Source organism: Mus caroli, unplaced genomic scaffold, assembly GCF_978045245.1.
Source record: "Mus caroli unplaced genomic scaffold, Mus_caroli_1 scaffold_7, whole genome shotgun sequence".
Classification (NCBI taxonomy): Eukaryota; Metazoa; Chordata; class Mammalia; order Rodentia; family Muridae; genus Mus; species Mus caroli.
This window is the reverse complement of record NW_028227262.1, coordinates 92,535,666-92,549,283: the sequence shown is the minus strand read 5'-3', so window position 1 is coordinate 92,549,283 and position 13,618 is coordinate 92,535,666. Positions and strand designations below refer to the sequence as shown.

The 13,618-nt window shown below is 40.4% G+C and overlaps 1 protein-coding gene across 5 annotated transcripts in view; it reads right to left on the bottom strand.

Moving 5' to 3' along the window:
• Positions 1-13,618, bottom strand: part of Pde1c (phosphodiesterase 1C) — a 575,927-nt gene that overhangs the window by 261,883 nt on the left and 300,426 nt on the right. The gene's annotated exons all lie outside the window — the stretch shown is intronic.

The following is a 13,618-nucleotide window of genomic DNA, read 5'->3' as shown; positions in this document are numbered from 1 at the left end:
ATGCTGGGAATCACACACAACCTCAAGCATAATAAGCATATGTGGACTACTGAAGCTCACCCCAAGACTGAGAGCCCTATATGGTCCTTTTTTAAATGTAAATATGTTACACAGCTAAGCCATGAAATCAGAAATAGATTTTCAAAGAAGGATGAAATGAGAAGCAATACAGCGACGAAGTCTAGGAGCAAATGATAGAAGGAGTGTCAATGCATACTAAAAGTTTGGTTAAGGACTTTCCTAGGACACTGAAGAGGCCAAGAAAGAACATATCTCTGCTACTTCCTTGCCAGTTAGCCTTGGAGAAATCTCATGTGCCTTGGGATTCCTGATCCATCAAATAGAGATATGACACCTGTCTTGGATATTTTACCAAATCATAGAAGAAAATGGCCTTAAAAATATGCTAGCTCAATATAATACTGCTATTTATGATGACATCCATTTTGTATTAGTTCCCGTGAACCTCAACAAAGTGAGCAGATTCTTCAGTCCAGAGAAGTCAAAGAAAAGAAAACCTAGGAAAGGAAGATCTGTCTCCTCAAGGCATCTCTAAGCTTTCCTTTCTTGTCTCATCTATTTTGGCACTTCTCCAAATCAAGGAAAATCCCACACAGATAATGCCGCATAAGAGGAACAGCCATATGAACTAACCAGTACCCCCAGAGCTCCCATGGACTAAATCACCAATCAAAGAATACACATGGAGGGACTCATGGCTCCAGCTGCATATGTAGCAGAGGATGGCCTTGTAGGTCATCAATGGGAGGAGAGGCCCTTGGTCTTGTGAAGGCTCAATGTCCCAGTGTAGGGGAATGCCAGGGCCAGGAAGCAGGAGTGGGTGGGTTAGTGAGCAGGGGAAAGGGGAGGGAATGGGGGGTTTTCGGAGGGGAAACCAGGAAAGGGGATAATATTTGAAATCTAATGAAAAATGCCATGGTCTTTGATAGTCAGCATTTAAAGCATAAGGAACCATCTAAGTCCATGGAGAAACTTAAAAAAGGCTGAAAGTCACCCAAAGGCAAAAAATAACAATAAGATGGTCACTCTTGTTCTTTGCTTAGAATCCCAACTAATTCTTCAGGGACAAACATCAGCAGAGGGATCTCAAATCTGAGTACGGAAGCCTGGGCTGCTGGCTTTCACAGTACCTTGTGTTTTCCGGAGTTGTACAAAAGCCCTGTTGGGAGGGGTGAGAGAACCAACAAGGAATGGAAAGAAGAGCTTTGCTTTCAGCACCTACTCATAACAACCACTTACATCTTGCTAACATATGCCTCCCATACCTTTTGGAGAGAATTTACTCTAGAAAGAAAATAAGGCATGCATCTAAAGTGGTATTTTATAATAGCAGTTATAAGACATAGTTTAAGGGGGTTAACTCTAATGTAATAACTTCACTGGCAAGGAGACCTCGAAACTAGCTCTGTTGTAAATCACATTTTAATGCCTGTGTAAATGAAAAGGAAAAAATCATTTCAACAGGAAATCAGATATTTAATTCACCAGGAACAGACTCTTGCCATGCACTGAATATTCCAAGTATTTGGTTTCCTCTGCCACTGCTTTTGAGCTTGTGAGATTAGAAAGCTTGTCACATGGACTTCAGCATCTATCCCAAAGGTTTGCACATCCACTGGCACAGGGTCAGCAGATTACAAATATCTACTGGCCAAGCAAAGGGAGCCTTTGCAGCTGTTATCCACACATGCCCAAATGTGGCTTCTGCATTTGTTAAACCTTGGGAAAGGAAGGCTTAGTACTATCCCATGCCTGACACTCCTCAATTCCAGAGAATTGGTTTTAGCAGTAAGGTTTCCCTTTCTTGTCTCATCGATTTAGACACTTCCCAAAATCAAGGTGAATAGCATACAAATAATACCATGGTGCTTGAAAGTAAGCATTTAAAGCAAAGAAAACTCGCAAGCCCGTGGAAAACACTCCAGGTCCAACACTCAGGCCCTGACAGCACAGCATGTATCCAGACACAGAGTCCTGCACATCCTTCAGGTCTCAGGCGATGGATCACCTCCTCACAGGGCCCCCCAAGCTTGAAACGCCTTCATCTGTGTCTCATGGTGGTCCGTGCTTCTAATACAGTTCCTTAAGACTCCAACTGGTCCTGATGGACTACAGTGATGGCAAGAATCTGTTCACTGTCTGCCAGCATCCTTCCCTTGCCTAACATGGCAGCTGTCCACAATGTCTTAGTAAAATGGATGCACTTAGCAAAAAAATAAAAATGCCTTAATTTTACTCCTTCCATTTAGTGAGGATTTACTAGGAAAGTAAGGACAGCTGTTGTATCCATGGTTTCCTACATGAAGGAGAAAAGTAAGAAGGGGTCTGGTGAGTCCCACTTCTCAGTTCTATTCCTGGAACTGCAAGTAACTGAATTCAGATAACCTACAAACCCTAGAGAGGTTGAACCTACCCCATACTTCACTGAAGTGAGACTCAAAAACAAACAAACAAACAAAAAAAAAAACCTACAACAAAAAAATTAAGCAACCAGTTAAGTAATTAAATTACTAAACAACCAAGTTAAGTAACTAGTTCTAAGGATACAGAGGCTTAAGGAGGCTGATACAGAAAATAAAATTCTGAAGCTCTCAAGGAGTGTTGAGAAGAATTATGCAAAGCAGTGAAAAGATTCCAGCAGGAAGTCTAGATGCTAGCAGAAAACAAGCCCAAAGGCAGTAAAACACTCCATTCAAATGCAGGAAATGAGCTGGAAAAGAAACTCAGGTTATTCCTGGCCTTTTGTGTCTAAAGAACTTCAGCAGAATTCATCCCTGACTCACTGCTATTGTTTTGGTTTACTGAGTTTACTTTAAACACATGAGTTGTGGAAAGTTGAAGCAATACAGCAGAATCTTACAATACATGTAGCTGGACTGATGTAGAACGGAGACAGGGGCAGAAGCCCCTTGTGCTGACATCTAGCTGAACTGACAGCAGTGTGAGAGAAGTCGAGCCCAGGAGGCAGCAGCCCATCTTTATTAGTCTAGGCTGGGAAAGAACTCGACTTCATAAAAGTCCCAAGGCAACATTTGCCCCCTGGGATAGGCTCCACTGTTCACACCTCCCAACATACACACATACACACACACACTTGCACCCATGCACACATACCCATTTGGCAGAGACATGCATCCATGAATGCCTACACACAAGCTAGCTTTATTTGTTTGTATGCTGCCTTTTGTTAAAGGGTATTAAAGGCAATGCTTAGGACCATGTCTCTATGCTCAAATTTGTTCTTGAGCTCATTGTGTTCAACAGTTTATATCATTTCCAAACTACCAGTTTCTTTCACCTCTGAAAAAAAAATCTAGGTAATATTAATAATATTTATTTTGCTGTGTGGCAGAAAGTTCAATGTAACAAGTGTCACTAAGCAGGTGGCATAGAGCTTCACATCCAGTAAATGCTCAAAAGAAGGTCAGCTGCTACAATAATAGCGGCAACAGAATTACAACGCAATGTGATTACAAATTTTGTTCTGGGGGACAATGGTTCAGTGATTAAATTTTTCAAGAAAACATTGAAAATTGCTTTTCTGGAATGGAAATAATGAATTCTTAGTTCTCATCTTGGAATAATAGACCCAGAAAGAAAACAGGTATTAACTTCAGTTCCTCTTGGAACTAAAAACCTGCCTGGCTTTCCTCCATGCTGAAAGGACCCTACATACTGCACACCAGCTCTGGCAATGTATTAGCTCGTCCAGCAGAGCTGTGCACTTCTCTTTGCTGTCCAAGTAAGGCCACTGCTCAGATAGAAAAACAAACAAACAAACAAACAAAACACCCATCACTAGAAATTTCTGATACCAAAAGATAGTTTTAGCAAGCATTCATATTATCAACAATTCTGTAGACAATGAACTTAACATCTTGCCCACACAGCAACCTTAAGAGCTCTTAGGAAGCTGTCATGCATTGTACAGTTACCATGCACTACAAGAAAGTCCAACTAATAAATACTCCTTTACCTCTTACACAAACTGAAAGATCTCCACCAAAATTCCATGTTTGCTTAGGTCATAATTTCAATGAAACTGTGGCTTGTATTATCAAATGGTGTGTGTATATGTGTTGTATATAAATGCCACTGTACAAAACAGCAGAAGTGAACCCCAAAACTTCATCTTGAAGGCATCAGTCCATCTGCATTCAGCAGAATGGATGCAGTGGATCCTGAGACTACAGCATCATCAAAGAACAAAGAGCACTGATCTCAATTGTTCTACAGGCTCCCCAGAGCTCTTCATGTCTGTGTCATATAGCAAGGCCTGTTAGACACTGTGCTTCATTTTTCCTCACCTGGCCACAGTCAAGGAAGTAGATGGTGAAACTGAGCAAGCCTAAGGTGTTCTTCTAGTCACAGCAAGAATGGACCTTCCAAGGAGTCCAGTAGAGATAAACATCCAAACAGCAAGAAACAAGAGCTGTGACAAGGAGACAAGGAGCTCTCAAATGACTTTGTTTGCTTGCATTTTGATGGCTGGGAGTTCCAAAGCCATAGGCACAGCTTTAGTCATAAGTAAGTATCAAGTATGCCAAAGTCAGGCATATGATTCAAGAAAGTTTTTCTAATTTCTTGGATAAGTAAGAATGATTAGTCACTGATATTAAATTATAGAGTGCCTGATAATGCCTTTCACCCTTCTAGAGTGTGTATCTGAGCAGAAGCTGTTTGGGTACCTCAATAATGAGGTTTATAATAAGCTTAATATTCCAACAAACTGAGTTTGAAAAGCTGAAATGTCCAGGTGTCCACTTTAGGTTGACAGCAAGGCATCACCCATTTGTGTACAGTAATGTCGGGGCATGAGAAATTGAATACATAGCCACACATCTGGGTCTCCTGGGAGAGTGACTCCTATAATGGAGAGGAACATGTCTTCATCTTTCCCTATGGAGACCACAGCACTGTGCACAGTTAGATATGAAAATCTTAATTCTCAACCCTTGGAGAATTAGACTTGGAGAAAAACAAAGTCCTTTATAACTGACTGCATGTTCTCACAAGGCTGGATCATGTGTGTTGCTGTGGGAAAGTGAACCGAGACAGAATGCTCCAAATGGCTGTGAAATGACCCAAGACCAGATTGGTCATTTGATCCTTTGGTTTGGTTTTGCATTGGAATGCCAGTCCAGACTGAAATGAAATGGATATGACCAGACGTTTCTACTGATTTCTTAAACCATCTGTATGAACACTCTCTGGAGTTCTGATAATGAAGAACCTTTGTGTATTTTTCTTTCCTCTCAACAATTCATTTTTATAATACATTCATTAAAACCTGGGTTTTTACAACTGCATATACTGATTGTCTTCTGGCCTTTCCACATTTTGAATAACAAGATGCCAGTGAAAACACATGAGAATTACGATTCTCACACTTCCACTAAGTGCCCAAAGGTGAGAGGGAAGACAGCAAAGAGAATCTCTTCTTTTACTGGTATAAATATCTCTTTTTAATTCTTATTGCCTTTATTTATATATTCGTTGGGGGAGGGGGAAATTCACACCATGTAACAGTGCATGTGAGCAATTCTAGTTCCTGGGGATCCAATAGCCCCTTCCGGACTCTATGCTAGGCATGGCATACATGAGGTGTGCACATGAGGTTCCTTACCAGAGGAAACCTGGTAAAAATCAGTTCTCTTCTCCTACCACATAGGTCTCAGAGATCAAACTCGGGTCATCATGTTTGGCAGTGAGCACCTTTTCCTACTGAGCCATTTCTCCAGCCCCTTACTCAAATATTTCTTAGCTGATGAGCTACAAAACAAAATTGCATGTGCCCAAAGATTCAGGCCAAAACAAATGATAAATGGTGACATGATATAGATTCACTTTAACCCAATTGTTATTGAAGAGTTTGGTCTTTGTTATTAATTTCTTAGAGATATTTTCTGGTGATTCTTTTATAGAAGAAAAAAATGTTCTTAGAACTTATGCCCTCTACCATAGCTCAATTAAAAAAAGAAAAAGAAAAAGAAAAAGAAAAAGAAAAAGAAAAAGAAAAAGATGCTCTATTCAGGACAGATCTCTCATGTGTGTGTGTGTGTGTGTGTGTGTGTGTGTGTGTGTGTGTGTATACATACTAACATGATTAGTCAAATGAGAAGAAATTCAAATGAAGGAAGCCTTTGCCTTTGTGGCTTAAGGTTAGGATGATTGAAGAGATGAACAGAAGGCTTATCTTAAATGGGTCTGTAAATAATAAAATCTGTCAGTTCCTATTGATCCTGGAAGCACATGCTCTGGGTAGTATTGGCCATATAATAGAGCACGAATGACCTTTAAGGAAAAACTAGTTTATTCCAAATTAAACAGCCAACCAAGAGGCCTATGTGTGACTCCAATTTACACAGACTCCACTATGGCCCTATTGCATCTCCTACTCCTCACACAAGCTGAACTCATTACTATTTACCCCCAACAGACTCTCATCTGTCTGCAGACAGCTGGCCAGACACAGAAATCCAACTCTTATTCACGCCTCCTTCTCTCCTAATCATGGGTCAAAAACTCTAGCTCTTGGATTATGAGGAGTCCCCAGATGAGACCTCCCTCGTAGAGAGCTGAGATCTTCCCTTGTTTGGGAGCAAGGCTTTTCAAACAGAGCAAGCTAAAAACTATAGCTAAAATCCCATTGGTTAAATCTAGGCAGGGAGCTAATGAGTGGTAACAAGAATGAGAATGGAAGGGGATTTTAACTGAGGAAATCAAAAGTAAATGGAACACGTGTATAAATTTGGTAGTATGCTTTTCATAAATGATCCATACCTTTATTATATATTTACAATCACTTGCTGTGTCATATGTGCAGCAGAGTCACAAGGAAGGAAATAGAGAAATTTCTGTGACTTCTTCCCTGAGAGCCTGGCTCCTAATTCAATAGCCACCAGTGGGAAAGGCTGAGAAATCTGTTTAATATCTCTCAAGGCAGAGACAAAGTGGAAGTCAATCCAAAGGATTAAGACAAAGTCTCCATCTTCACTAACACAGGGGGATGGGTTTATTGAATCATCAGGTGCTTGTGCTTCCAATTTCTACTTCATTTTTCTCTCAAGTAGAATTTGTCACAGTAAAGGCTGTATATTCTGACGTTAGTCACAGACTAATTTCCCTAAGACTTTCTTGCCCACCCACTGGTACACCTGTGTCCCTACCGTTACTCACAGTCTTTATTAAAACCTGCTCTTGGTTCAATCCACTTCTGACTAAATTCCAGTCAACCCCATAGCTTCTTGGAAGCAAGAGGCCGTTCAACTTCCTCTAAGATATTTGCATCTCTCTGGACACAATACTTTAAATTTCAATTTTAAACATGGCAAGATGAAGTGATTGTCTAAAACATGGAGAACTGGCAGATAAAATCCTTGGACCCATCCTAGGTCTTCTACCAAGTGAAATCAGGAAAGCCCTGGGATCAGGACTTTCTTTGGTTCTGACTTCACTGAAACCATGCCAAGTGGTAGCTTGAAAGTTCTGATACTTTTGGAAATGGCTCATTTCATCCAGTGGTTTAACAGATGGGTGGCAAGGACTAAACAATTCATTAGTATGATAACTAATATCTGATAAATGCTTCTTGCATTTCTAACTGAGTACACAAGACCCTAGTAATGAAGGTGTACCTAATCTTTTTTGGTTAGCAGTCAGAGTCTATAACAATAATCATTCAGGACCTTACACATGAATAGATAAAAGAGATTTCATTGAGCTTAATCTCTTAAGGCACCACAGAAGCCTTCAGAGTCATGCTTGTGACAGAGTCAGAGATGGAATGAGATGCATGACATCATTGAGACCTTTAGAGACAGATGTAGGGGGTATTGCTCATAGATCAATTCTCACGTAAAAGTGATGAGTTACTGAACCCTAATTCAAGATAAATCCATATTTGGTGTGGGAAGCTGGTCAGATTCAAATGTGAAATCAGTCGGGCAAAATGACATCATTTCTGAGAATGCTAAGTACACAGAAAATTGAGAATGGAGAATTGCACTGATAATGACAAGCCACCTACATTAGCAGAATCCACTCAGAAAATATATAGTAAGCTGCTCTAAAAACTAGGAAGCATGCCAGAATGACCTGCAGAAACTCACAGTCAACTTTTGGTTGTTTCTTCATAGAAACAAACAAAACACAGCAACAGAAAAGAGTCAGAACAAAGGTGTTGGGATATTAATCTGAAATTGAACCCCTCTAGGATACATCTGGAAGTAGCAGATTTCAACGATTAACCTTTTATAGCTGTATAAGCTAGGTATATATTCAAAATGTAGAAAGTGTCCTGGTTATTTAAGAGTTTGGGTTGTTTAGAATCTGGATAAATTAGATTACCCAGAGTTCAGTGGGCTTATAAACTACTTGGCTCTTCACAGTGTGCTGGGCTCTGGGTTTCAGGCCTTAGTTGCTTGGGTCTTGTCCTGTATCTCCCAGAGGGCCCCTGATAAGAGTCTCATCTTTTCACTCCCTAGGGAAAAAGGACCCCTCTGCCTTTAAAATACTAGAAAGAATCCTGCCTTCCTCCAGGATCCTGTCTCCATTCCAAAGCTATGTTTGAATGGGCATTACACCAAGCAGTCAATACAAGAGTTTCAAACAAGGCTATGTGTTGTGGTTATTGCCTGGATTTGCCATCATTTTGAACAGGAAAATGCCAATTATAAATTATATACAATCCCGACTTGCTGTCTCCTATGCTAGACTAGTTAAGCCATTGATTTTCAGTGTATTCTCTCTTGTGACATCTACAGGAATATTCATCAAGCATCATTCAGACACACATTTTTTTTTTCTTCTCACTTTGTTAGGTCGTGCACTGTGCTCTTTCTTTTATCACCTCTTCATGCTCCCACTACAGTTCCTGCAGTGATGTCCTTGAATTGCCTCATATTCAGTATATCCAAAAGTGACCTCATCATGTGGGTTCCCCGATCAACCTGTTCCTACCCACAACTAAGCCTGCCAACTCAAGCAGGTTCTCAGAGATTCTTTAGTTAAAAACACCTGTGAATCAAGATTTTAAAAACTTGGCTTTGTCCTTACCCCTACATCCAAGTCTTGTGGGGCAGAATTCCCCCAAAGGCCTCAGATCTATCTGTACAGAGAAGAGCTCCTTATGCTAATGCTGAAGATGATGCTGAATCTGGCCCTTCTGGTGTGTGGCTTCCCCCAGTCTTCTAGGGCTCCATGCTGTAGCACCTTGTCTGTTATTTCCTTTTCCCAGAAGTGTCAGTTTCTGGGAAAACTGGGCTTGATTCCCTTCACACACTCTTCCCTAACACTTTTATTCAATTAATGTATACTTCTTTGTATTTCAGATTAAATTTCAGCTCTTCATAGAAGTCATCTCTGAGTCTTGGGCCTGGTTTGGGTTGTTTTAATTATTTTCATAGCACTCTAGCTCTCTTTGTGACACTCAGTGTAAATAGCTATTTCAGGAAATCATGCTAACATTTCTCTCTACCTTTACACTTGACACCCACTCAGGGAGAAAGCCTTTGTCTCATTTCCTAGTAGATCCGTGTTACCAGGCACACAGTCAGGCATACAGACATATAGTCAGGCATACAGCCACACACTCAGGGATGAGGAAATGTTTTCTAAGGGAACAAATGACCAAAGAGTTCCCTGCAGAAAGATGAATGAAAGCCATTATCTACGACTTTCAGCTTCATGTTTTGGTTGAATTACTCTCAAGCTTTGTCATAATTTTACTATGTAGAAAAACTTCACATCATACTCATTAAGGTTCATTAGTATTGTTTAATAACAGCTGTCAAGAAGACTTTAAATAAGGAACACTCTCCAATAAAAGCCTGAAGAATGTTAATTCCTTACATAGATTTACTATTCTTTCTCCAGAAGTAGCCCTCCATTTCCTGCAGAATTCACCTTTCATTACTTATGTCAAATGCTGGTGGTCACCTCCAAAGTTATCACAGACTGTTTTACATGCCTCAGGTTAATCAATGATCTATCTTCTCAAAAGGCCATGGTGGAGATCTTAGATGCCTTCTCCTTCCATAAAGAGAAACCAAGGGAAACATTTTTCTACACACACACACAATCACAAAATATCAAGACCTCAAACTAAAACTAGAATATAGAAACCTCTCTACTTAGGGCTGCTTCCCAACTGAAAGAGTCATGTGCAAGTCTTGGTCAAAATACTATGCACAAAGCTGCCAAATATTGAACTATAATTAGCTAATAAGTCAGCACAAACAACTTATGATAAGAACCGATGATGTACTATTAAATACCATTAGTATTCAAGTAAAGAAAGTGCACTCTAAATGTGAGGCTCTAGCCTCATACTTGATACCTACCACTTTCTCCTCTGTTATACAGGAAGACTTCATTTCCAAGCTCTTGCTGTATTAGCAAGAGAAGAGCTGCTCGGAATCTGGCTTTAGTATCAATAGTATTTACTTTCCATATGGCTATTGCCTTCTCTTTTGGTGATGTTGTTTTAAAGATTTTGCATATATAAGAACTTTCTGGGACTTAGACAAGGTATCTCAAACCTATAATCCCAGCACTTTAAAAGCTGAAACAGAAGGAGCAGGAGTTCAAAGCCCGTACCAGCTACATATCAAGTTCCAGACCAGCCTAGGCTATTTGGTATCTTTAATTTTTAAGTTCTTTCTGGTCATCCTAACCAGTTACTTAAGTTTTGTGAAGGCAAGGCTTTCCTTCTGATATCCTTATGCCACCTTCATAAACTGGTGCAGCAGACACACTCGGTAAAAATGTGATAATCAGGTAGACACCTGACATTTTCAGTTAAGTAGGATACTCAGGAGACCTAGTCATGCACTGAAACCATGGTCTGGAATCAACCAATTTTTAAATATTTCTAGAAGGGTTTCTCTGATGACAGTTGGGTCAGAGTTCTCTTTCCTGGGTCACTTGCTTGAATTATTTTGACTCAGAGCCAAGACTCTGAGAATCACAGCCCTAAGCCACAATTCCCTCTATATGTGTTCCTTGTTGTAGTCACCAGTAGCTACTGGGACATTTCAGAGGGCACCAGGTCAACATATCTACTCTCAAAATAATCATTCTTATCTAAATGTACTCCAAGGCATTGGCATGAAATTCCCTGACATACCCAAGCCAGAACAGGCTCATGAGATAATTTCTCTTTCTCTATCTCTGCTCTAAATCTAAGTTCTGTCATTTCTCACTGCCAACACAGACCTCAGTGCAGGCACTGGTCCCAGCTGCTTGCCTGACATCCAGCCTCATCTCCAAGCTCTGTCCTATACTTTACCCAGAGTGATCAACCTGAAATTCACATCTCATTGGGTTACTCTGAAGCTTCAAATACATCAACACTTCCTTTTAACAAGATAAAATATAAACTCCTTTCAAAACAGACAAAAAGGATTTCTCCATATGGTATGAAGAGTACAACTTCTTGTTAAGTTGTGCAACATGCTTAAATACTCACTTCTTTAAATTGTAATTATGTTTAATAAAATGTAATATTTTAATTCCATGTTGCTTCCTACTCCATGCCTTCTTCAGCATCATCTCTCACTCCTTGATGTGTCCAATAAGCACTCTGTTCTTGAATTCTCTCTATCCCTCACCTTGCCATGAGCCATTAGTGGATGCAGCCACCTTTTAAAGGAAATAATAAGGCTTTTAAGTATCAATATGTAGAAGAAGTTAATCGCGCTTTTCTACAGTGTCCTAGGAGCTTTCTGCTCACTAGCTCCATGTTAATGACATCAAGGATATACAGTATTGACCAGTCATTTGAGGATTATCAATAGAAGATAAGCAAAATGCATCTCACTAGGCTTCACACTACATCTCTGATATATTTACTTTGCCAAAAGCCCATGGAAACAGTTCAAAACTGGGGCAATCCTATTGCAGGCTGAACTGAAGGATTCTCTTTTGCCCCACATTTTGCAAAAGTTTTCCCTGAATCATTGTCAAAAGACTAACATTAATGAAAGGAGTTTTCCTTGTGTTTTTAAATACCTCCCAAATCTTAAAGCTCTTGCCTGGCCTCCATGGCAGAGGTCCCTCTCTCTGCATCCCCCTTTAGTTACATTCACCACTCTGGGTACTGGTGCCAGTCTCTCCATGACCTGTTAAGGTCAGATAGGAATCTTCTCCACGTTTGCATACCAGAGGATGGCAATAGGACTGACACATAACAGATACTTAATAAATGTTAGCTAGGCAGCTTTGTGTTACCTAGTGTTTACTAATGACACTCTTTAAGATTCAGATGAGTACACAGAAAATGTGCTTTGGCCAATCTGCAAATGCAAACACCTAGTTATCTCTGCCCAGGGCTTGTTCCCCCTTTACCAAGTATCTGTGAAATTCTTTAGAATTTTTTAGACATTTTAGACTCTTTTAGAGTTTAGACATTTCTAGAGAAAGTACCCAAGGAGCTGAAGGGGTCTGTAACACTATAGGTGGAACAAGAATATGAACTAACCAGTACCCCCAGAGCTCGTGTCACTAGCTGCTCATGTAGCAGAAGATGGCCTAGCCAGCCATCATTGGGAAGAGAGGCCCCTTGGTCTTGCAAACTTTATATGTCCCAGTTCAGGGGACCGCCAGGGCCAAGAAGTGGGAGTGGGTGGGTGGGGGAGCAGGGTGGGGGGAGGGTATAGGGAACTTTAGGAATAGCATTGGAAATGTAAATAAAGAAAATATCTAATAAAATAAAATTTAAAAAATAAATAAATAAAAACAGACATTTTTAAGAAAAAGCAGCATCAAAACAACCTAAGCTAAAGAGAACCTAACTGTTCCATGCAGCTGGGTCAGCCAACAGCCTCACAAAACAGCTATGGCAACAGATCCAGGAATCCCCACCCTACCTTTCTATTCCTGCTTCTCCCTGAAGGTTGCCTTATTGTTTTCTAGCATAAGATAACTCTTCTCAGTAAGACAACAGGAAATTAATCATGGCAGTCACCAGGAAAGTCCAGAAGGGAACAGTTCTCAAACTCCAGGGCCAACACAGAATGCCAGTTGGGGACTCCATGTCCCTGTTTGAGATCCATGCTTATTGGGACCCACTGACCTTAGGGCCATAAGATCCTAGGATTTACAACTTATGCTACAGGAGCCTGACCCTTTGATGGAGTTTAGGAGGCAGAGTGGGAAACAATGCCTTTTACTATAGGAAGACAGTAGAAAACTGTGCTGGAAAGACAAAAGCAATATTTTCCCTCGTCTACCAACAGAGGAGCCACTTACCTCTCTCTGTGTGTATGTGTATGTGTGTGTGTGTGTGTGTGTGTGTCTGTGTTACTTTAAGTAATGTAAGAAATATAAGGCATTGCATAACCGTAAAATTTATGATACTGCCTCATAGTTGGGCAAGATGAATGAAAGAGAGGTTAAAACATTGTGATTATGATAGCAAGTGCCAAAGAATAAGTGAAATGTGTCCTGTTACACTCAGTTAAAACAAAGTGCAGCACAGGGACACCTTCTTGTCATTGTGTGGCCATTTGGCAGCAGAAAAACTCTTGGTCAGAGCCCAAGCCACTGGTCATGACTCACTTGCTCAAACTCAAGCAGCCACGAGGTCTCTCATATC